Source organism: Spodoptera frugiperda, chromosome 16 (genome assembly GCF_023101765.2).
Source record: "Spodoptera frugiperda isolate SF20-4 chromosome 16, AGI-APGP_CSIRO_Sfru_2.0, whole genome shotgun sequence".
NCBI lineage: Eukaryota > Metazoa > Arthropoda > Insecta > Lepidoptera > Noctuidae > Spodoptera > Spodoptera frugiperda.
In genome coordinates, this window is record NC_064227.1 from 5,513,427 (window position 1) to 5,539,486 (window position 26,060).

General features: G+C 33.4%; 1 protein-coding gene across 1 annotated transcript in view; it reads left to right on the top strand.

The window, feature by feature from the left end:
• The window catches only part of LOC118280576 (IQ motif and SEC7 domain-containing protein 1), an 85,474-nt gene that overhangs the window by 29,918 nt on the left and 29,496 nt on the right, over positions 1-26,060 (top strand). The window lies entirely within an intron of this gene.

Below are 26,060 nucleotides of genomic sequence, written 5' to 3' on the forward strand. Positions count from 1 at the left end.
TTTATATTTTAATGGGTGGGTGTGTTTTAATAATAATATGAATGGCGGTTGAGCTATCTAAAATTGATATCAGGTAGAATTTTAATTAAAAAAGTGTACCTAACTTAACAGAGCGTATTAATTGATTGGTGACATTGTCTCCAAAAAATAATATTTTATCATATTAGCTGGTTATAGATCTTTTTGGCCATGGCCAATTTTTTTTTATCCATTGACTTCTCCCGCCATGGGTGAGGCGAGAGAGTGTCAGACTGTTACAGAATAAAAACCACCACGTTCCTTCTACTGCTTGGAGCCGGAGCCCCTGTAAAATCGCTAGGAAGTCCGCAGCTCCGGGGATATGGCCAATCTGCAATTGTCTCTCTTCGCTATCTGTTGTTACAGTTATTTTTCTAATTATTTTTTTAATCGAGCCTTTTGGCCATAAATTGTATCTGATAAAACAAAACTAAGAACCTTAATATTACCAAAGTCTCTTAAATAACAGTATTAAATACGAATTTATACTCTCAACTAATGCCTTAGATAAATTCGTGACCGTAATGAAAACTTCGAGTTTCTATAGTAAGGAGTCTGGGGATACGTGGCTTATGAAGTAGAAATGATTTATGTTGCCCATAGATTGTCCTTACTGTCGCAGTCTGACTTCGTGATCTAATTCCATGATACGTGGTCTCTGGATACCTATCAATTAAAGTAGCTTTTTAATTTTGTAATCGATTTATTTTTTTACTAACGTCTCCTCACACTAAGATTTTCTCCTGTGTCGTGGGTGCGTTTACAAATATACAAGTTCACATACACATGACACCCAAACCCGAAACAACGATTTGTGGATCACACAAAGAGTTGCTTCGTGCGAGAATCGAATCCGCTACATGTTGCGCGGTAGCCAGTTGTCCAGCCATCGCACCAACCGTGCAGTCAAATTGTCTAATATGTGATTAAAATATACAGTCGATCTTGAGCTTAGGTAATACGATGTCTTTGGTTCGATACCCAAGGTCAAAAAATTTGTTTAAACTACTGTCTGATGTTTGCACAGACGCTGTTTTGTTACTAAAATAAGTGATGCTCGTTCAAAAATGAGTATTTTTCTACTTACAGACAAGTTAAAGACCTTATAAAAAGAATATTATCAGCACTCTAAAATTCAAAAATGTTTTAAGAATATAGATGATATTTGACAATATCATACAAATCTGACTTCAAAAAAAAACTTACAAAATATGGCTTTTTTTGCCTTCCTAATCAGATCCTGTGGACACAAAGCGATGGTGGTGCCATCTACATTTCTTTTCAAACGTGCGCCCACGCTCAACGTCCAGTGTAGGCGAGCGTCCCTCTAGAGATACTGGCATTTCTAGCACCAACTTGGGCTCAACAGATCTTAATTAAAGAACAATGAAAGTTTTGTTTACACTAAGTAAAATCTACTCGGTCTTTGGGGAAATCTAAACCCGTTCTCAATGTATTTTTAATAAGAGAGCTGCAGGAAAATTAAGAATTTATCATTTTACTAGTTCTTCGAATTGTGTCTTAAAGAATACTAGTTTATTTTTTGCTTAGAATAGAAGTTATAGGTATTCTTATTATTTGAAAAATTATGTCATTAATGCCCGAATACTCAAACGCTACTCAATTTTAAGACGCTCTCAAATGTAGTTCTGTCACTATCAATTCTTTATAAAATGACAGAGATAGCACGATATTTAAGTACAACTTAAAATTGAGTAGCGTTTGTGTATTTGGGCGTAAGTCCCTTGTAATAGGAGGTCAGCTGGTTGTCATTAACCAGGCTCATTAGAACCGAGAGTTTGGAAGTTGGTGAAGCTATAATACCTAATCTCTGCTCAAGCTGCGTCACTTTAGATTTGCGTTCTAATTTCATTTCTATATGTTTAGAAGAGAAATATGCAGTTCTATTAAAGCTATAGTTAGAATGCAATCAAAGATAACATGATTAAGGAAACTGAAGGTAGAAATATTACGAGTAAGTTATCTCTTGTAAGAAAGGGTGATATAATTGCAGAATAAGGAAGCAAGGAGAAAGTTAAATGCCAGTAAATGTACCGCAACTTTAAATATCAAGAAGTAATGTAAATATACACAGTCTTTCTCTCTCTCTCACGAAACAAATATACAGCAACAATTAAATAATATGAAATGGCATAAGTTGTCGGAGAGTCAGAGGTTCCCAACATAAAAAGATAAACATAAAATAATTTAAAATTCACGCCATATTTTCCGTGAAAGTGACACCTCGGGCCAAGCGAAACAGACGCTCGATTCCGTCATCTGTCTTTCTTTACTTTAACTATGCAAATTGTATTATTATTCGGGGTGTAGCGTGCGTATTTTCAGACAGTTCAAAGTCCTTTCTAGACGGAAGACAATAAAGGGGCCGGCTCATATCTGACAGGAATACAAATTTCCAAACGCAACGGAGCTTTTTATTACGTATCATTTAGTGATGTTCGTTGCAATCAAATCGGAAATATTGACCTGTTTTGTCCACTCTTTCTTATACTTTTTTACTGTTGCCAACTGACAAAACAGGAAGGAAATGTCCTTTATGGCATCATATGCCTTTATGCGTTTTAATGAGGTCACTTAATATTTATTACTAACTTGTAATCTATTGTCTTCGTCATAGATATAAGATTTACGCGTTACTTACTCAGTTTTGTGTTTATTTTTCAATAGATAACCTATATTCATGTACCGTGAACGCAGATGTTATGATTATGACTTATGACATACATTTCAAATTACAACTACATGCAAACTTCCTTGTGTTTCTTCGAGGTTTGTAGGCAATATGTCCGTGTTAAATAAGCATGTAATCAAGACCCAAGACAATGTTAGTTAAGGACTATTAATCACATACAAAAGCTTCGGCCTAGTCCACAATCTTGAGACACTCATTAGCCAATCACCGGTTGTTGCAACTTACAGACAAACGGACAATGGCCGATTTGTTACGTTACGTCACAGCTAGTCGCATAGATGGCGCTCTCACTTTCACCCGGCCAATCGGCGAGCGTGATCGGGTCGCGTTCGAAATATCATTTTTAAATTCGGAACGATTTAGTTTATAGTTTTTTTGCAACGATTTCATCGTGTTCGTTTTTTAGCAGAAAGTTTATCTTGAGTTTAGGATTTTTTGTTTATTTGTGTTTTTAATCGTTTCTGGTACTGAGTAAATGCGTTTTCAAATCAATTAAGTCTTAATCATCTTTAATTTATTTAAATTTGTCGGTAGCGATTGGCCAATTATTGCATACGTACGAACAAAACCTTTGACATTTAACCACGTTTCATAAATCGTGAACTCTCGAGTCTTTAGTGCATTTAATAAATAGGTAACTTAAGAGGGAACTTCACGATTTCCTTGTCAAAACAATTTAAATGTACCTTTTTTTGCGGGAGGTCAAAAAACATGGCCTTGTTGAAGAGCGATCGTGAATAATAAACATTTACCTTGTAGTGAGATTTTAAGTGACTTTAAAGCATTTATCAAGGGTGCTTTAAATAAATTAGTGGGTTGTTGTTCACCTTAATGACTTTGTTGGCACTTGTAGAAACTTCTGTACACCGAATCGACATCGACTTTTGAATTTTCAATTTTAAAACTATGACCTTAAGGTCTAAAACTTTTTAAAGAAATTTGACAGTCCGGTACATATTGATGAGCAACTCTCCATATGCAAACACTACATACTACAATTATTATTACCTATATTCATTTGTTAGTATTTAAAATAAAATATTACGTTATTGGACACATATAGTCCATACAAGTCATTCAGCAAATGTGGTCAAGTGCAAGTTATAGTCATAATATACATATACATGTATGTCCTTATGTAGGTATGTATGTAAATGGAGATTATATTCTACATATTGGAACACTTACCACTTATCGCCAAATGTCCTTTTGGGACTGACTCAAAAGAAACTACTCTTACCGCAGTACTGAGTCATTTAATGGTTACTTAACCCAGTCCTTAGCAATTGTTTTCGATACAAAATCGTTACTAAGGAATAGTTTAAGTGATCATTAAATGTCTCTGAGTTCGGCAGTTGAAGACATTGTTATTTCTTTCCTTATGGTAAACGCATCTCACACACGGAACCAAGGCAGAGGTCATTGCCGGCGCGACCTTCCACGACCTCGGTGTCTCGCCGAACTTCAAACCTGTTCCTGGCCGTACAGTAGCATTGTTCAGTATATTGATAGTTATATGCATGTTTGTTTGTTTATATTTATATGTTATTGATGCATTAAGGTTTTAAGTCGTTCGTTATCTCGATTTTACTATACCTACAACTTTTCTGATAAAGTATTTAAAAGTAATGTGCTTGCAAACTTTTTGAAGTTAATAGGTATAGTCAGTACCTAGTAACTGAAACCAAAATCTAATATTTGCACTCTATTTATGGCTTCATTTCCAAAATTACCCGCTTACTAATATATGAAAAAAGGTACCTTAAAAGTTTGTATGATTAATGTTTTAACCACGTCATAGTACCTATATTTGAATTCAAAATGTTACGGAAATTACCAAATTAGGTAATGAATGTATCGGTTTACCTGTTAATACTTTTCCTCTCTTTTTAAGGAAAATATACATACACGGGGATATTTAATTTTGTAACTGATAGTAGTAAATGAAATATTCATTCATGAACATACATAAAATAAACCAAATTGGTTGATCGAACCGATTGTTGGTCCACACGTAATGCTTGTGGGCTGACCCAGTAGGGCCAATAATATGATATGTTACTCGATCACGTCAAAAAGGATGAAGGGATCAAGATGTAATTTGGAACAAGAAAAAATTTTGGTCTGGACTAACACATAGTAAACTTTTTATCCTATGAGACCGTCAGCGTAAAAAAAAACTCCTCAAAATACAGCATATCATAAGGTTCACAATGACTTGTCTTCTCAACAAAACTTCTTCACGTTCAACGACTCGGTGCATAATAAATCCACTTATTATTAAAAGCCCTGGTAGCCAACGACAAGTGATATTTGCATTTCATTTACCTCCATATTGCTTGCATGTTCAACTATGAAACCTAAATTTAAATATGCATACTGCTTTCATCCCAGCACTGAGATATGCAATCGTGGTTGATCAAAGGATGGCCTTATGTTATACATATATTACAATATATTTGCTAGTTAATAACTACTGAGAAGTTTGGTCAAACTATCATCCATCAGACGTTACTTGTCGATATTTGGTTCCTAAATCTGGTTATGCAAGAAGAGGCATAAACGAATATTTGGATTAAGAAGGTCACGCAAAATCATAAAATGAGAAATTTGAGAGAAAGTTTAAAAACCAATCCACGAACAGATTTTAGTTCAATCAGATGAATGGAATGTAAAAAAACTGCGAATTTTTATCAGTTTTTCATAAAGTAGTAAAATCCACGAAAGCAGATTAACACTTAATACAGAAAAGCGTAACTGATATAGGAGAGAAGTAAAAATAAAAAGAAAATTTTATTGCTCACGATCAAGTAAAATGTAATTTGAAAGCCGTTGAAGGCCAACTTGATGAAGATGAAGATTGTAATAAAACAGTTACGGTTATCAAAGAACACCAAGGCACTGATACATTTCTATTTGTTTCGCCACACTTTCCATAACGGAACAAAACATAACTTTGTGGCTACAGAATTTATGTTAGCAATAAAGGAATAGAAAAATGTGGAACAATTCCATTAAAATTGCGAATTGAATATGTTTCTTTGAAGTCTACATTTTTTCATGTTAAAGCAAATTGTATTGTATTAATAATAAAGTAGAAAGTCGCTTGTTAATCATGGTGATGTGAGCTGGATTAAGGTTATAAAGCTTATGGGAATTAGATGGAGGAAAATACTGGGAAGTTTCATTTTTCATTAGCGTCTTTTAGTACTTTTTCTTTGTGATTTAGATTTTTTGCTTTCAGAACGATACTTGCATTGATATTATCAATTATATTGTAATTTACTTCAGGGTTATTATTTATAGATGAGGTGAATGATGAATGCAAAATATTATCTTAATCAAGGGCATTGTCTTACAATTCATTAACTTTAAATCTTTATATCAATTATACCATCTCATTCATGATTCTTCTTTCCAAATGATGACCTAAAATTTTTCCTTTCATTATCGTTTATTGAGACTAAAATAATGTTGTCCCCAAAAGCCTGATCTCCAATAAAAACTAACAATATCTGTCACTATGCCAACGCCGCTATCATCTTAACCTTATTCTTGTCAAAGATATTTTTCGTATCAATACACTCGAATGGTTTTTTATTTGTGTTATGTAAACAAAACGAAAAAAAAAAAAACTGGTAAAAGTTTCCCTTTGAGATTTTTCTTGTTTGCTGATCTGCTCTGGCATTTATCACCCACTTTCGATATTTAAGTGACAGGTTTGTAGAATTTGAGAATCTGTAGTGCCACGCAAGAAATTGTATTCTATATATTTTTTGCGATATGGTAATGTAAACCATAGTATGCTGTTAATAGACCATAATATCCGCTTTTCTCGTGTTTTGTCTCACCACTAATTAATAGTCATCACGCAATAACATCGATTTCCTACCTCGTGAAGGCTAAATCTTGAAAATCGAGGACAAAACAGTTTTCTTTTCGGAAAATGCACATTTCAACACGCTAACATCCGGCGTTGTTTGGTAAACAAAGTGCACGAACTTGCATGCGTTGTATGCAACTGAAATATAACTGTGCGCACGTAAGCATTGTCCAGATTGAAGTTATTTTTTTATTTTTATCCAACACGGTTTGTTCAAAGAAAAATGTTCACGTTAATTCGTTAACCAAAACACGTAATCAACATAGCACCTTAGATTGCGCGCACGCAGGTGCTCGCGATATGGCGTCTACAGCGCATGCGTGAGATTCGGGTTAATAGGCTGCTATTTCTGTTCTAACGCTCGCCGAGTGCGGACGTGCCGTATTTTGTGCATGGTTTATTTAGCTTTTACCGTAATACGCAAGGAAAGTGTTATTTAATTTAGTGCCAGGTGTTTACATTTTTTGTAAACTTTAGCACATTAAACTTTCGCTGCCCATGTTTAGATTATTATATACGACTGTTTTACGTGACTCAGTGCAGTAGATTAGGTTTATTTTATCATGTCTCAAAGATAACTGCATCTGTTAAGCGATGATGCCAAATGAAATTTCAAATGTACCGTCGTATTTGATGTATTGATAAAAATATAGTGACTGACATATTGAATATATTTACACAAGAGATAAATAAAAGCAAGAAAATTGATATTACATGTCACTCAATTTGATCAAATATGCAATTCAATCACCAATCTAATTTGCAGTTAGCTAATTAATTTACCTAGTTGCATGATATAAATCGATTTTCTTCACCCAATCTCTTTAAACTGCAATTATGAACGATTTGCATCAGAATTACGCAGCCTACCTTTGCTAGGTTGGATAACTGATACCGTCCACTTCCTTCTAAGAGGGTTACACAAGAGTATTGACCCATACCTACATACTTTACACAACAATGGACAATTTGGGTACTATATTGCTAAATTTAATAGTTTACCGTCTATAATTCTTGTTACACAACTCGCCTTTGCTTCTCATGGGTGTTACGCGATTCGCCGACGCCGTGTCAAGTGTGAACTAAAAACAAAGACGAACAGTACGTGTGAAAGGGTCATTATTTTTGTTTTAATGCACTGTTGTTAGTTGATCTTAATCGACAATGCTATCTTTGTTTCAACAATTATGTTGTTATCTTGTGAATTTATTGCGTTTGACATTTGTATGTCGTCTTCTGTTTGATAGTGATCGATTCTTGTGTGTGTTGACAATGTTTTGTTTTGATCCGAAATGTAAAAATTTCAAGGGTTACAAATTCGGGTGCTTTTCGACAAGAGATGTGCTTTGATAGTAGAGAAGCCATCCATAGCACGCATCTTTCCATATAAAAAATATAGCTTAGCTGAGCCTGTTTCTACCAGTGCTAAGCTATATGTACCAATTAATATGATTGGTGGAAGCCAAACGCATCCACAGCAACGGAGCATAGCACATCGCTGCTAGAAAAGGTCCCTTATTCTGGATAATATCGTCTAACTTAGTGGATGTGATACGAATGACCAAAAACTGACACCAAAAATTTTTTTTACTTGTCATGCATTTTTCGATAAGGAAAACAATGATTGACATTGAAATTTTGTCCACAAACTCAACACTTATTTGTAGTTAATTCTGTACTGGAATTTTCGTTGTTCTTCCTAAATCCTTGACAGAGACCTTTTATGCTTAAATAGATTTCCTTTTAGACGCCAATGGCACTGAATGAAGTGAAGACAGGAACTAAAATAAGTAATTTATAGATCACTTGACATTTTCATTTTTAAGTTATGACATATTGGCCTTTACAGGTCAAAAAGTAGGGGACAGATATTGTCATTTTGTATATAAAAATAAAAACTGTTGAATTTACCCACTGAGTTGATAAATAGTCAGACAAGGTCCGGATTTAGTGGTGATTTTAGATGCTCTTATCATAGAAAGTGGGAGAAACCTAATAGTTACTAATTGCATAAGTAAAATTTTATGATCTGACAGTTTTTAGTATTAATTTTTTTTCACACATCCTTTATAACAATACATAGCGGATTCGTTTCATAACTGGATAGACTTCAATGCCTCATTAGAGAAAAATAAACTAAAAACAAGCATTTAAATTAACTTTAGGAAGTAATTGAGCAACAAACAAACATATTATCAAACTGTAGGACAGGAAAACCGCTGTTTTCCTTGCACCGATATTATGAAACATACGGAATGCAGTTAATTCGTTGTTTAGGTAATAATTTCAATATCGTTCTAATTAAATCGATATATCGCTTCTGTATCGATTGCTTTATTCGATCGAATGTCTGAGTGTGACCTCGGCTTCGTGGTCCATTGGCTGTTATGCTTGCAAGCATGAATTGTGATACATAACAGTTCTTGTATTAACTTCTTGTGTATCAAGTACTAAGTTACAGCTAATCTGTGTTCATAAAAGTATTAAGGCTTTTCAATTTTGTCTCTTTTAGTCATAAGAGCCGACTAAACGGTTACACATTTGACAGAGTACACTCTCTGATAAGTCTTAACTTTTTTAAACTGCAATGTCTAACCCGATGATCCGGAGCTGCGGACTACCTAGCGGGTTTACCGGAGCTCCGGCTCGAGCAGGAGAAGGAACGGAGTGGTTTTTTAGTCAGTAAGAATCTGAGACTCCCTCATTCCAAGGCGGGAGAAGTCATTGGATGATTCTCCCCCTCGAAAAAAAAATGGTCCAACCCGACAGCCAAACGCGGAGTTTGTGACAGACACGACCTGTTAGTCTAGAATTGAGCCTGATAGATGCAGCAGCCTCTTTTATAATCAGACTAATATTGCTACTTAGTTATTTGTTTCATACTTACCTAATACTCATATAGCGACTTTCGAGTCGGTACAACTAAAGCAAATCCTCGCCATTTTTGGAGGTTGTAATAGCGTAGTTATGTACAGGTACACTTCTGATAGTCTTATGATTTTCATCATTAGGTACACTTGTCGAGTGTTGCCACAACATTTTGCAACATCTATTACGCGATGTTCATTATAATGTTTGATGTAGCAAAACAAGCTTAAATACAAGGTTAAAAGAATTTAAAGATGGCCATTTAACACCTTGACATTTGTATGTAAAGTAATTATCTTAATTCTTATGTAATGCATCCTTCGCACATAATTTACTTCGTGTTTCAATCAAATTCTTTATACTTAATTACGAATTATTCTTTCAAAATCACGAATTGAAAAATCTTTGAGTATTTTCCCAAGCGTATGCTTTAAATATTTTGGATAGCAAAGGGTCAAGGTTAGTTACAAGCAAGATGTTGTCAAATTATTTTCGAATCAAGTCTTTAGAGATTATCTCACTTTGTTCGCTTACGCTAATTCGCACTGAAATTGCTTGGTTTCTTGGAGTTGTTGCTATGGCAATTTTGTCTTTAATGTCTCTTCGAAATATGTGTATCTACATTTATGAACTCTGATCTGTGTAGACGTATCTACTTCAATCCTTTTCGATTCCAGACACATGATTTTAGTAAATCTGAAAACATTTTAAAGAAGATTCTCATCCTAAAAGAGTTTAATAACTACACTTTAAAATAACCTTTGTATTATAATATTGTTATATTGTAATGTATTATAGTCCTTTAACCATCCTTTCAAGGAAAACCAGGTTACATAAACGCTTACTCTAAGCCATATACTAAACCATCACGGCCTTGTGGCAGCCTACTAACTCTAGTAGGTTCCACTCATTATGACTCAGATCTCCTTATAGCACAGATTTAATATTCAGCTTCCATTTAGGTGCCATAACAGAATAATGACACTGAAACATTAAGACCTCTTCGCTCCCATATTTAATGGGGGCCGGAATTTCCCAATGACATTGACAATTTATAATTGACAGCTAAACGTCATTGCTCGGCGGCCATGTTGGATTTGTTGGTGTTTTGTCAACGCAGAGTCGGTGTTTCAAATTGGAGAGTCAGTGATTTTAATTGGGTTGGTTATTGAGAATTTGTTTCATTTTTAAGTCGTCTACTGGAGTGGTTACAAATTCAATAATTATCTTAAAGATTGGGTCGAATTGAAATGATTATGATGAAATATTGACAGTATCTAAGTCGTATCTTGTCATCCTAAATCCACAGGTAGCGAAAATGAACATGAGGTTTTCTTCTAAAATATTTTGAAACTGAAAAATTTTATGGCTTGTTTCGTTCGTAGCTATTTAATTCCCATAATTGATATTTTTGCCATTTAACACCGAAATAATTTCTTAAGATATGTAGGTATTATTAAACTCAATTTTTTCACTAAAATATTTGATGTACTCAATTTATTTATATAGCACCTTCTATATTAGGAAAACTAGAAATTGACACGTTTTTCATACACAATATACAAATATTAAGCAAGTAACGCTGGAAGTATCACGTACTTTGTGATAATGGGTGTCTGTCTGTATGTAAAACATAGTCTATGACATAGTTTTTGTAGGTTTTAGAGATGCTAATATATGTAGAAGATAACATATAATATAAAAACAAGTCGGGTTTTCCTTCCTTACGCTATAACTCCAGAAACACAATTTTGCAACAGCACTAGTAGCTAATATTAAAGTAAATTACTAATCAAAACACCACAAACTCCATAGCGACACCACCAATCACAATTTCATCTCATAGGGTCGTAAACACATGAAAGTGGGCAGCAGACCGAGACGAGGTGTGCACGCGCAGCCCCGCGTGCGTTGCGCACGAGCAAGGGAAACGTGCGCGATAATTACACCTGTGTAAAATATAGGGTGCCCCGTAAATAATTGTCGAATTGCAGTTCCTTGTTAGGTGACTTGATTGTAATCAGTTACTATTGATTGGATACTTTTTTTTTTTCAGAAATACTTAGCGTGACTTGAAGACGTATTTCATCTTTAGTATAAATTATGACATTACTTAGCTTAGATGTCACAAGTTGTTTGACTGAAGACTTGATTTTAGAAAATGATCTATTGGTCAAATATTACCTTAACCTAAAATGACTGCTAAACTGCGGACTGCCTAGCGGGTTACCGGAGCTCCGGCTCGAAAAGCAGGAGTAGAAACAGGGTGGTTTTTAGTCAGTAAGAGTCTGACACTCCTCTCGCCTCGCCCAAGGCGAGAGAAATCATTGGATGATGTTCCCCCCTCAAAAAAAAACCTACAATGACTATCATTTACATTTTACAGGTGGCTCGTTTAATTTTAAAGACTTTTTATTGTTACATCCTATACCTACATACACGAATGCTGCATTATCAGACAGTAAACAGTGAACAAGGTTTTTATTTGCCACGCTTATATAAGTTTAATTCGTGTTTTTGGTGGTATTTTTGCCAACTGATTTGCATATCAATACAAGGTTCAACTTATATTGGTTGCTAATGTACTCACAATAGCGTGAAGGTGCACGGGAATCAACGTGATTTTTATTGCCAATTGATCGTGAACATAAATAGACATCCGTGTCTGATCAAAATTCAATATACCTAAACCTGATGGTAGATATATGGGCAAATTTGTTCTACAGGAACTATAGTTTTCTTCTTTCTCTTACGTTTTCCAAACATTAGGCTGTATTTCAATAATTTATATAAAACGTCTGCTATACCTAAATCTATTTGCTACAACCAGGCCCTGAGGCTTAACGTTGTCTTCGTGACATGAGAAAATGTATTTAGGTATATAGATCATAGCTAATTACGCTGTCGATTTAAATGACACATTTTCTCCTTTGGGTCTCCTTGGAAACCCGCAACGCACTTCCTCTACTATTACTCTGTCTGTCTGTCTGCTGCTTCTCTGGTATTTTGGAGCTGCGGACTATCTAACAGGTTTACCGGGGTTCCGGCTCATAAAGCAGTAGTTGTAACGGGGTAGTTTTTACAGCAAGAGTCTAACAGTCTTTCTCGACTGGTCCAATGCGGGAGATTTTTTCCCTTCAAAAAGAAGCGCATCTGGAGAATGTCTAAGGACGGCATTGATCACTTACCATCAAATGATCCGTCTGCTCCTCATCTCATGAAAAGTTTCTTGATACATTTACTTACTTTTTATTTACTTTCGAATACTTATATAGCGATAGTAGTTACAATTTCACATCGACCAGGTCGTTAGAGTATCTGCATGATCTTTCTCATGAACGCTCTTGAGAACTTATTATTTGTTTTTAATTACTATTTTCTATGTTCATAATTGTTTCCTGCAAGAAATTAGGTAGTAGATTTTGCATACGTAGATTTTTGTTTGTGTAATTAGAATTGAAGTTGACTTGGTGTCAATTTTGTAGCGGGTTGATGACCGAGCTTGTTGGCGACCAAATTAAAATCTAATAATTCGTGTAAGTAGTTAATAACTCACTCAAAATAATTTTATTCTTATAAAAGGTACCTAGGTATTTCCATTATTTATAGCAAAATGGAATGATATGTATGTAACGAATTAGTATGAAATTATTCAATTAATTAAGTATGTTTATAAAATTGACCATTGCATTATGACAATCCATTAATGATGACATCAAAACGTTACATACATGATATTTTTCAATGCTGAATTTCAATGAGAAGTTTTCAAACCATTGTCTTTTTTTAATATCAAATTAAATACCTATTTAATCAATTACCTACTTTTATTTACCCAGTGTAGGTAATTGTCAGTTCGTCCTACGAAATCAACCATATTACAACTTGAGTGCTCGCACTCAGTTTACACGAGTGCTGAATCATAAACGACCATAAAAAACCATATAAAAATGAAAAAGAAAAACAGACTACAAACATTATTATCATTACAACAGGAAAATGGGCAGCGAGTTTGCAAACTCATAACATGCTACCGACACCATCAAAAGGCAAACAGCTGATGTTACCTTGAAACTTTATTCAGTTCAAAATTAAACAACAATAACCCTTAACGTATACCGTATAAAGTGTGAATTCCATCACAATTAAACCCATGAACGATATATGAACAGCAGCCATTTAACAAACACGACAATTTGTGCAAATAATGTAAAATAGTGTTGGGGTAATGTTTTTTGTTTGTCGATATCGATTTTAACATGAACATTTTTTCATCTTCAGTGTTATAAAGAATGTTCAATTTCATCGTTGTCTAGCTAGAGCTTGAGCAATAGCAGTTTTGAAGATTTTATAGTCTTCAACATAGGTAGTCTCTAGTAAACTTAAGTATTACAGTTTATAACTCATAAAGTAGAACTTAACATTTTTCAGCTAGACTATTCAGGACATCGTGTTATTCAACATGTAAATAAATTTCATATGTAAGGACGCACATAGCTTTCACGAGTAGGTCATGAAATAATACTAACTAAAATATTACATAAGCTCACGGATGCGGTATAAAAATAAAAAACAAAATGGCGGAAGACATCCTCCGTATTCCACTAACCACAGCCTGAATTATAAAGAGGGTCATTCAAGCTTGCACATTTATACAGAGAGATTTAAAACTTATTATAACTTTCATTTTACTTCCCTAAAGAGAGGAGGTGCACAGTGCATATTATGTTTATGCATGTCAAACACCTACTTTCATACATACGATACATACTATTTAAAAGGTTTCAAGTATATACCAATGTCAGATTACAAATTATCGACTCTATGCTGTCAATAATAAGAACTTCAATATTTTCAAACCTCAATAATACTTGATTTACCTTACCCATGTATCCTTGTGTCCTTTGTTTAACAATTTGACCCAAGTATGAGTCAAAACTTAAAAATGGTTATTGTACAAATTCACGTACTGATGCAAGCCATAACATTAACATCGTCGCTCTTTGTAAACCGACTTTAATTGTTCTCGACGTATAATGACATTTTTTACTCCATTGTACGTAATTATCACAGTAAATGCTAATTATACAGAGATTTTCTTCACTGCTCTTGTCGTTACAATGAATTTTTTGATATTTTAGTTTTACTTGTGAAATAGATTGTTATAGTTGTGGATGAGGTACTAATTATGTTCTCGTAATGTTATATGATACTAGTTGAGCCGGCAAGAGTTGTTTACCCATGTAAATTATTTCTTAAAAAAAATTAAGGGTGAACAGAACAACCCTTATCACTTAAAGGTATGGAAAATAGATAGTAGCCGATTCTCAGACCTACTTGGTAAAAATCGGTAAAGCCGTTTCGGAGGAGTACGTTAACTAACATTGTGACATGGAAATTTTATATATTAGATAATGTTTGACCTGTCAATAATGAGGAAGGTTAGATTAACTGCCCAGTCTGTATCATCCTTAAGGAAACCTCTTAACTTATTCTCCTTTATACTCAATGATTTATTTCTGGATTATCTTTTATCGATACGATTTATTTGATTTATTTTGATTGATCGACACATAAGTATTCGAAAGTATACACAATATACATGTGTATAATCTTTCAGAATTTATGATCCACTTATACAGATATCGACTTTTACTTAAGTAAAAGCCTAGAGAAACATCCCATTTACAGTCGAGTGATTACGATTGAATATTATCGACTTGATCACATCACTATTCGTTCATACTCATTGCTGTGTAGAGCAATCGGTGACGTGCGATTTTATACCTTAATTTATGTGTGTTAATGTGTCAAGTTGTCTGGGTAGTGTAATGAGATGTAGATCTCTTTTCAGATGATGAAATACAGTTGTTCTCCATGTATGAGGTTTAGTGTTAAAGGCAAAAATCTTATATGAATGTTATAAAACCTTGATTAGTTTTCGTTTCTGAAGAAACGTCATTTTCAAAAGGTTATTGTATATGACGTCCTTTTTAATCACTTTTAAGCACGAGTTTAAGGAAAGAAAGATTTCCTTTGTCTTTTATTTCAGTAAAATTCTACTATCCACAACCTTGATAGTTAAATAAACATTAATAAATCATATTGTGATATTTAGCTATCATACGAAATATCAAATCAATTCTCACTCAAAGAGAGTCTTAAGATCTTCCTAATTACTCATAGAACCCATAAAATCTTCACTACTACAAACTATATATTCAAAACCATAAAATATACAAGTTAAAATAACACTTAATACCATTTTATTAAAGTCCGGTAACTTAAATTAATTTTATTGTTCTATATCCTTATCTATAACGTGTTTTACCATAAACGGGTTTCTTGTTATATCATAGTTTACTTCTAAAGTCTCGAGGTGACATTATTACATAATATTTAGTTCAGAAAACGGAATCCTGTCTGACTAGTAAATAATATAAACACTATTTATGCGATAGTGTTTGTTTCTGTCGCGTTTATGCTTAAACTGCTTGACTGATTTCAATGAAATTTGGTACCGAGATAGATGGGACGTTGAGCGTATAAAATGAAGTATTTTTATTTCACGAAAGGTAAAAGGAAGTCCACATTTAAGTGCCGAGTTATAAGAGACGAATCTAATAGTGTAAAACTTGCAGTGTGAAAACATATAAATTAAGTACATGGTGGATCAATAAAACATCTCTACCTACCCTATATAAAGATTACACGTGTAAAGTTAAACCTCCAATCCAGTAATTAGATCACACTTCCTCTTATTTCCCTATCAGCCGCAATACAAAGCAGCCAAGTTTTTAATAATTAAAATTTTAATTAAATCATACTCCTAACTACAAACGGATTTCAATTACAGATGTACCAAGTTCGTGCGAAATTAAACCGTCAAATCCGGTTTTTTAATACCGAAAATAGATTTTTAAATACAAGCAAATATGACACTTATGTGTTAAGGTAAAGATTTGAATGTCGATTGATAAATTTTGGGTGCGACAATGTAAAATCTTTTATTGGTTTGTTTCCTTAGTGCATCGATGTGGGTTTTTTGGATTTTGGTCTTTATTTCTCGTTGTGTAAGGTTTGTTTTGCGTTGTATGTGTGCTGTGTAAGGCGGAGACGTCTCCGGTGCGGGCAGTATCGGTCTACCTGATTACACTTCAATGTGACATAAGCTGATACACTCCAAGTTATAGGCGGAAGCGATTTTATCGCCAACAAGTTTTATGATAATATTCATTTAAGTTTCTTATTGTATTTCCGCAAAAGGCTTTTACATTAACGGATATTTATACAATGTAAATCTCAATTTAAAGATTTCACCACTTATGTTAAGAGATCCATTAAATAGGGTTGAACATTTTCCATTATATCGTGCGCAACTCTAGACTCCGTTTTTTTACTGATAGTTAATTTTAGTTGGTGGTCTTGTGACCAACGAGGCATTTGTCTTAATTAAACCAGAAAAAACTTAATTCTATTAAACTACTAAACATGTTCATAACTCAGGTTTCAGTACTGCAATGAAGACAGGATCTTCAATAGTAACTAAACGAAATATCAATACCCTTTAATATTTTTTTCACTACAATTAGCAATCTCTACGGCAAATTGACTGCATTATGTACGCTTGCAACTTAATCCAGTGTCGCTTGAACCTTGATTACTTGAAGGCCGATCGCAAGTCTTTTGCGCACCTTAACCTTTCTATGACACTCTGTATAGTGTTCCAAGTTACAATCAATTTTAAATCGAATTTAATTAATCGGAATTATTTTTGGTATAAAAATATATCGAGTGATTTTTTTGAAATTGTGAGACACTCTGTATTAGTGTAAATCCAATTAAAAAATGGAAATTGTTTGTAATGAAAAAAATATCGAGTGATTAAAATATTAGATATTGTGATTATTGTATGTATGGTGTTTTTTTTAACCGAAGTGAATATCCCTCTCTTTTTAATATAAAAACTTTTAAGTATTTTTAATTAAGGAAAGAGTGTGTAACTATAAAAAGTGAAGTAAAAAACGAGTTTGTGTGATAAATTAGGTAAATTAGTTTTATTTTTTGTTTGTCATTCATTTTCTGCTGTGGATTCAATAGAATGGTAGTCTTTCTAGAAGAATATCGTTTTTTTTTGTTTTGTTTTTGAGTCAGTTAGAGATCGGTAATTATTTTTGTGTTTTCTAAAATAAACAGAAATTGCATCCTGCCTTTGCCTTTGATATTGGACTTTATTTTATGTCTGTAAATTCTTTCTAGACGAATACCGTTTTTTTTGTTTTTGTGTCTGTTAGAGATCGATAATTATTTTTGGAGTTTCGATAAACAAATGGAAACTGCAACCTTTCTGTTTGATTCATGGATAAAAGAAAGAGACTGGATTGGCCTTGTGGGCGGGCCACACGCGCCGAGGGTGCGAACGAACGTGCATACCGCTGTCGTAACGCTCAAATGTTCATACTTACCGGCTAGCAATCGCTGTCATGTTTTGACAGCGTACGTATCTCCGCAAAAAATATTGTATTATGCCGTCTTGCGCTATTATAACGTGTCGGAAAAGAAATTCATCACATTCTCAGTCAAAATGTGGATTTATTGAATGATCTTTAATTACAAATTGCTTGCGATATTAATTTACGAATGCTTCTGTTTTCTATTTCTACTTTCTTTGCATTTTTTTATTTATATGATACAGTCTGCACACTTTATAATTAAAATAATTATTATTTATTACACTGTGAGTGAGTTTTATGTTTTTTTTTTATATAGAATATGACTGGCTTCTGCCAGATCCAGGCTTTGCCTGTCCAACTGGTAGGGATACTAAATTCAACTCATAACCATGTTATTTCATGGTTCTGTACAACTTGTGAGAGCCCTGTAATTAGCTAAAATGACTATTACCTACCAAAAAATATATTGTATTCATGCCAAATGTAGCATTCAATTGCTGCTTATTAGTGATAACTAAAAACATGATTAAAAGCCTTTAGAGCTTGCGGTTTCTATATAAATCTAAAATTATAATCAAAATCAAAGTAATCTAATAAGTGCTTTAATAATTACAATCTAATCAAAGCCACACAAATATATCCACTCAATAATTCACACTTAATTCTCATTATATCACAGACAGGCTAAAACAAAAACAAATCTCATTTAAACAAAAAACAAAAACAATTCTCAATCAAACAAAAACAAAGGTTGGCATAACAACAAAATGTAATCAGTAATCAGTTAATCTCGTCGGTCTCAGTTATATTTGTTTTAACCCTGACTTTCTTACAATCACGTTTAACCGTTTATAACCATAGTACACGTGTATAGGAAAACGTTTAGTCTTATACACACTTATTGTATAAAGCTGAAAAGTTTGTTTGTTTGAACGCCCTAATCTCCGGAACTACTGGTCTGAAATTAATAATTCTTTTTGTGATTTAATTTTTTTACTGATTTTTAACTTATTGGAGTGGTTTTAAAACAGTTATGTATTTTTTATTTATTTTACTTTTACTTGGTTTCTATTTCGCATGAATACAATTTCACAATATTCAACAATACTTGTAAAACAAAAACAAGATTACTTAAATTTTATCGATATCAACAATCGACCTTTCTCTCGCCCTAGCATACAGAGCGGGTGAAAACGTTTGTGTGACAACCAATAGCAAATTCGAGATTTAAAGTAGTAAGATATGAATGCGTTCTGTAGAATTCTGTGGTTTGATTGGACTTTCTTTTATCCACTTAAAATGGATTTTAATCTAACAATCTATAAAAATATCGATGAAATTCATCACATTCTCAGTCAAAATGGGATTTATTGAATGATCTTTAATTACAAACTATTAATTTACGAATGCTTCTGTTTTCTATTTCTACTTTCTTTGCAATTTTTATTTATATTAGTCTGTGTGATTAATTACTCTGTGAGGTGACTGGCTTCTGCCAGCGGCTTTGCCTGTCCAACAGGGATAAAATTCATCTGACTTGTCTTTTGAGGTTCACTATTACCTAAAAGATGTTAAAATTAATTATTATATGTTATCGACTTATTCACGTAACTGTTTGACGAGGAACTTGACTAGACAATCGCCGAATAATTTAGTATGTCCCACGCAAGTTACAATAAAATCATAAAATTATAATCAAAATCAAAGAAGAATTAATAATTTATCTAATCAAAGCCACACAAAAATATCCACTTAATTCAAAAATATCACAGACAGGCTAAAACAAAAACAAATCTCATTTAAACAAAAAACAAAAACAATTCTCAATCAAACAAAAACAAAGGTTGGCATAACAACAAAATGTAATCAGTAATCAGTTAATCTCGTCGGTCTCAGTTATATTTGTTTTAACCCTGACTTTCTTACAATCACGTTTAACCGTTTATAACCCCTTTTTAGGATTTAAAGCTAAAAACATTTCTACTATTTCTTTTGGATATCACAGAGCACAGAGCTAGCGAGTAGTGAGATATGAATGGTGCTGTAGAATTCGACTGTAGTGTTACAAGTTTAATTACTATTTAAAAAAAAGAATCTACTTACATTTCTTTTTTATAAACTCACAAGAACCCTAAAACAAAAAAAAACTGAAACCGATCAACAATCAGCTGATTGAACAATTGACATAATCAGACGGCCTTGCAAGAACTTCCTTGTTTCACACTTCTTTCACATTTTCTGACCTGATTCAAACATTCTAAGTTCAAACAATAATTGTCTTACTTAATCGTTGAAGTAATAGAAACGAAATTGTTTTGTTTTTGTTTTTTTTTTTTGTTTGTTGTCTGCCCTGTTTCTTGAGTGTTGCGTATGAGTGTTTTAGTACTATTTAGTTGAGTATTACACGATTTTTCGTGCTTTATTTTGTAAAGATTTTGTTGTAAATGTTAGGCAATGTGGAACTCAAAACAAGTATATTAGTGTCTGGTGAAAAATGAGTGTTTATTTTTTCGTGTATCAAAAGACGTGACGTTATGTATGTTTACGTCTTATAGCACTTTAAATGACTTGTTTACATTACCTATTAGTCTGTTAGCAATCCTTATAATAATCTGTATTTCATTTATAGGTCCTTTGGTCTATATTTTCCCAGTAGTTTCGTTAGTCTTAGATAATTAGTATTACGTTACTAAATTACCCACAATTCCACAGAAAAACAGTCTTATTTAACGTTAAATAATGTCCTCCCGTTTGCCCTACTTCGGAGTTCATTTCCCTAGTAAAAACTGGCTTTTTATTTCACATTCTTTATTACTACTAACTTGCTCCGTAAAGTTTTATCTACAGCGGAATATATTGCACTTTTATAAACGTTAAACTTATTAATTTATTCAGATATTAATGGTAGGCGAAGTCAATTAAAAGTTTTTGAATGAAATAGTATTTCTCTTAACATTTTAACTTTCTCTGAGAAAGCTGTTAACTACATTCTTTGGTGGTATACTTTTTCCTTGTATCTTAGGTATAGGACATGTTAGAAAGATATATGTATGTATAAATAGTTACAAACTTGACTGTCTTGTTGGTTAAGTAACCGCTAGTACAACTGTTGAGTAGGAAGTCTCGACACTCAGGTCAAGAAAAGTAGGTACTATGAATTTTCTTTGTTTGTGTCCGATCTATGATAATAAGTCCATCACCAATTACATAGAACCTATTTTAAAAATACATCACATTAAAAACAGACACAATGTTACGACACCTGTCCAAAATAGTCTCTATCTTTAGAACAAAACATTTTACAGCCTTTTCGAAAACCAGTCCTAGTAATATGCATGTAAATCTACAAAGTAATAGGATTCCAAGCACCTATAAAGTTCAGAATCCGAGTCGTGTCGACACTCGATGTATCAGATAGAATTACTCTGAGCAAAATATCTCGAGAACTATTGAGGTTAAACAATTCCAATCACAACTAGATCCGTTTACATGCTAAACAAAATTAAAACTTACATTTTTATAACAGAGTCCAAATTGCATTGTTTCACGAGAATTGGTCTATCACGCTTGAAATAAACGACCAATGTTACGTTGTTGCAGTGTAGTTGGTGCCCGATTTGGGTAATTGTAATTACAGTGTGTGACGAATTTTCGTTGTCCTCAATTTGAGGTCTGGTTTTGTTAGAAATAAGTAATTTTTTGATTCGCTTTGAACATAACTTTTCACGGTTCGTAACGAGAGAATTTGTACAATCTGCCGCTTAGATTTTGCAGAAGATTTTAACTTCGTCTTTCATATTTATATTTTCAATATCAATGGCTGTAATAAACCTTCTAAATCACTTGTTTCTTTATTTCACCATTATCTGATTTCCAAAACATTCCTGGAGAGACACAGGGAATACTAAGCCGTATCCAATAGAAGGCCATTTGTCTGAATCGTTTTACCCATTTAGCGAGGCGGTAAAACTCAGCCGAGTACATTCCGAGACGTAAAATATTGCCTTACGGATTACCAGAGGCAGAAACACTGTTTTTGGTAATCTGGTTACACTGTACCCTGGATTGGAAAGATGGGATTTCTTTGATTAATGGGGGTTTTGGGTTAATTGCCGCGTTATGGTAAACTATAAAGGTGATACATCTTTTTTGATGATGGGATAACTTTTAGTAAGCTAGTATGTGGGAAAAAGACTACAGAGTGTAAGATTCTTAGCTAAGTAAAACCACCTCCTTTTTTTCTACTTTACTTTCCTACATTAGACACCGGGACATTTATATAAATTCGAATGTATCTCCAACTAATATAAACTGTGTGATAGTTTAGTTAAAGTCGCATAACACACAAATTTCTATCTAAAATTAATATAATTTCTAGGTCAAAAGATCAATTCACACAAATGGGCATTTGAATTTCGATAACATAAATAAGACCAAAACCAATTTGAAACATTTATCTTCGTATAAAGTCGTTCAAATATAGATTTATGGAGAGCAAAGTCACTAAACAAGCAAATAAGAGTTCTACACAACAATACAGTAGGATAATATATTACAAAACTATGACACAACATTTGAGTAAGAGTGTACAAAAAAAATAACACCAAAGACCTTTGTTTTGATGTAAAAGTGAACGACATAGATAAACAAAATAGGTACAGTTTCGCTTTCAAATTTTGCCAACGAGACACGATCTATTGTGATCAGTCCGATTCACGCCTCGGTACTCCCAACAAACTATAAAAACACAAAATAGAAGTGTTTTTCTACGGCTATAAGACTGTAAAGTACATTTTACTTGTAGGACTTTTTTAAAGGAGGGATAATCATCCAATGACTTCTCCTGCTTTGGACGAGGCGAGAGGGAGTGTCAGACTCTTTACTAACTAAAAACCACCCCATTCCTACTTCTGCCCTTCGAGCCAGAACCCCGGTAACCCGCTAGGTAGTCCGCAGCTACTTGTACGACTTAGAAAATAGTTTAAATAAGATAATTTACTCGAAAGAAAGTTTTGTATCATCATAAATTATTTTAATTCTAAGCTGATAGTTTTGTGTCCAATAATTTCTGACTTTTGACCAATAAGCGTGAGGTCGGCTCTAAAACCAGATTAGGCTGAATATTAGTGATAGGTTTATGGATTCAATACTTGTCATCATTGTTTTATTGGCCCTCAAGAATCGGTAATACTCCACTCACACGTGTCTCATCACTCATCTGTTAATTCGTAGTTACTGGAAAAATCTAGCATTGAAATACATAATAAGAATCCAGATAGACAAAGATTTATGATCATACCGACTTAGACAAAGACGTATACTGAGAAAACATCATTACATATAAAGAAGAAAAAACCTAATCATACATTACATTAATATTACATGAAACGGTAAGAAAAAACAGTAAGCTGGATACGATCCAACTACTACACGCCTTAGATTCTGATATATTATTATTTCCTACAAATCAAATGGGAGGTTGTATTTGTTCTGAAACTAGCTTTTACTTGTGACTTCGCCCGCCTTAATATAACCTATGTCCTTCTCACAACTACCGACTTCAATCATGCCAAAAGATTGATTAAGTGGCGTAACAAACAAACTTATTTTCGCATTTATAATGTTAGTTATGACTATCTTATTTATCGCCTTTTCCTTAGTAAGACGGAATTCTAGTATTTGTTTGTCTTCTATGATGTAATATATGTGTTCAGTATAGGAATGAGCTTTGCCCTCTCAGACGGTCATTGACCTCATCTCTTCATGTTATTGGATACAAATGGAGACAACGAAATGTTGGCAGAATTGTCTTGACCTTATTTCTAGCTAAATGATTTGGAAGTTTTCTTGTTTTGTTATAGAGAAGAATTATGGATATCTTTTAATCTAATTCTTTCAAAGCAGCAAATAAATAAAATTAGCTAGTGATTAAGGAGATGGACCATATTGCCACAGGTACCGTAACTTAGCACGTAGCATACTTACTAATTTTTTTTTAGTTTGCTATAGTGCGTTGGGTATCTTTGTATGCATTGTGATCCTTTCTTCTTCTTTCTATTATATTTGTCATGTGATCGTATTTCATCATTTAACACATTAACCGCCATGGGAGGCAAAAATTAACGGCGCTAGCGTAGGATTTGCCTTCAACAGATTTTTGTAGGCAGTCAAAGTATTAACCTTCCAAGTATATTTACAAAAATGGCATTAATAAAATTATGAGTTCAAACGAGGAAGGTTAATTTAATACGTAGGTAAATGCAAAAAAATAACTCTTGCGTTAAGATCTGTTAAACCTGTAGTAATTCATTTTAAAAACCGTTTTTAAAACAATGAATTGTACTCATTAGTCACACACCATGAATTTCAACTTACGTAATCTTCTGTAATCAGTCAACCTGTTCTGTCAACAGTAATTTATTATACTAGTTTTAGTGTATTTTGTAATTACTCTGGAATCGAATCCCACTATCTCAACAGTCGTGCTTGAGACTGTTATCAATGAGGCAGACATAGTCATTATAATGACATTATGACTTATTAACTAAATTCAACATGGGCTATTAGTTATTTAGATATATTGCATGATAAAACAGATACTTCGCATTTCCCCAAAAATCTTTAAATGGAAAATTTTCTACGTAATCGCAATAAAAATATGTGAAACAACGAAATTCCTAACAAAACCAATTAATCCAAGGCTTCTGTATAATCAGAACAATGGATATCGGTAACTTTATTTTACGCGCTACCTGTCTCGGATACATTTTGAAGCTCCTTAAGGCTCCTCCAAAAACCTCCGAGACCCAAAGGTCCAACGGTACTCCAATTTACATTATTTCCTTCTTTTACCTTTTTTCTGTATAATTTCTTCCTAAGTATTCATTTTGTGTTGTCCCTAAATTTGATGAGTTGTTTTATTTAGGAATCTGATACTTAAATTATAATTTTTAAATTCACCAAGTGATATTTCGTAGAAAGTATAGTCTTTTTATTGTAAAGACACAAATGTAATTCCATTTTATAGAAATGGGGTATAAATGCATAAAGGAAAGAGAGCAGACAACGTAAGAATCGATACAAACTTTACATACATCGCAAATTCTCGAATAGTGAAAACATCTTTTGATAGCTCTGCTGGTCATTATTGTAATGTTGGTCAGTATTTCATGCCAGTCATATATACTGTATGGTAATGGTAAAGACGTATACGTACGCCATCTTTTTGTATTATTTATATTCGATAATGTAAACTTGATGCGATGCTGTCTCATTGTTCATATTCTTTGATATTGTACCCGTCTAATATATCATCTTGAATACATCGATTTACTTCAACAAGAATGCTAATATTTTACGTTTCAACTCCTCCAAGGATACTTGCTTTTACATTTATTTTTAGGTTCAAATCTTCTTTTGTATTAAATTCATTATTTTCCAAAGAAGTCGTTGTTTTCGTTTCTCTAGTGAGTTTCATTGTTTGCAGTCTTCCTGCGTGACAAAAATCTGAACAGCTCTTCAAACCAAAAATGGTGATTCATTACATCATCAAGTTGTAACCGCAAATGGTTCTCAGTTTATTTGATCATTTGTATCGAGGCTTATTACGAATACAATCGCGTTTATTGCTAGCAATATCGAGTTATGACCTCCGCGTGTCGATGGCGTTAATTATCTTTTTATTTCATTTTTTATAGATCCATTCTTGAATGGTAACCTGCAGTGTGTAAGCAGTGTACTAATCTGTGAATAAAAACTTCAACAAAAATTGAACTTGATTCTTGGATAACTGATGGAAGTGATATACAAATAGTGCAATAATAAGTTTTGGGGGTTTATGTGCGTTTGATGTCCAAAGTGGCGAAGTCAGAGTCGCGAGTTGTGCTAGTGGGTGATGGGGATGGTGATGGCTGCTGCTCCTGCACTGGCATGAGGATCGGTGACCTTGGGGGCGTTTTGCTCGAAGCTGCAAAGCTTACCAGGTCCTGGTTCTGCCAAAAGCCTGGATACGGGTAAGTTATCTCAGACAATTGACTCAAAAACACTTTTATTACTTTCAAAGGTCACGTTATTTCAAAATACAATACAAAACTAAAGTTTTATGACAATCACTGGCTTGATAAAT